The sequence below is a fragment of the Sinocyclocheilus rhinocerous genome, unplaced genomic scaffold, assembly GCF_001515625.1.
Source record: "Sinocyclocheilus rhinocerous isolate Xijiao unplaced genomic scaffold, SAMN03320098_v1.1 scaffold44, whole genome shotgun sequence".
In the NCBI taxonomy this organism is placed as follows: Eukaryota; Metazoa; Chordata; class Actinopteri; order Cypriniformes; family Cyprinidae; genus Sinocyclocheilus; species Sinocyclocheilus rhinocerous.
Window position 1 is genome coordinate 25,229 of NW_015631022.1, and position 1,157 is coordinate 26,385.

The window sequence follows — 1,157 nt, forward strand, 5'->3', positions numbered from 1 at the left end:
AAAAATTACACCACGCATTATAAGGCTGCTGAAAGCCTATTGTGGACCAGGAATGAAATAGAATATGTATGTTTTATTTAAACCCCACATAATTCGATCTGATTTTGTACACTAGATATGAGTGCACAATGACTTCTGGGAAATTAACAGAGTATATATATATATATTTTTTTTACCAACAAACAGAATTCCAATTATTTAGATGCATGCTGTGAGAATTCAGACCTGCAGAAAGGGGTCACATGTATGAAGCCCTCTCAAAAATTCACCAAGGGCTTTGCATGAATATTGAATACCAATCTCCATATGAATATAAATACTGTCAGTGATGTGAATGGGGAAAAACACATTATAAACCTCTTAAAGGCTTGTTTATGCATCAGTTGTCTGTAAACAAATTTTAGGCTACATTTTTATGCTATTTTATATATGTTTGTCCAAACAATGGTAGACATAGGAGTGTTAGGGAAGCCTGTTATTAATTTTCAATTTTATTTTGTTAAAAATGTTACCCTTTACTTTTAAGAATCAATCGTATTGTAGGATAATAAACATACCTTCATGTTCAAGGGCCCTGGAGAGGCGAGTGTTGTCCTAAACCATCTGTACTTGACAAAATTGATGTGAGCTAGTGAACAAGTCAAACCTTTGACATACTAAGATGTAAAATAAACTTGATTTTTACGATAAATCTTTACAGTTCTTTCATGCACCACATCAATCTCTGTTTCCTGCCCCACTGACCAATTTTGTTACGTCAGACTAAATAAGTGGGACAAAACGAGATGATCTATCTAGGGAGTATGTCGTGATAGTGTTTGTTAAGAAGGTTCCTAAGGAGGTTGTACGCTGTAGTTTAGCACAACTTGACTATGTCAGTATCACTTCCCCAATGCAGCCATTTCCAAAATGTATGTGATAGAAGGGAACAGAAAAAAGCACCATGCTTTTGTGTCAGTCTGGGTAAAAATAAAGGAAATTTCATTCTGTTTTAAGTAATACTGAATGACAAAAAGATGAAGAGGCATCAGCAGCAGTCTGACGAGATGGGGAGATTACCAGTGGGAGAAGATTCTTAGAGATGGCAGTCTTTCACAGCCCACTTGACTTAAGCTGTCATGATACCATCAGATATTCCACACTGCCCAATGTTACCC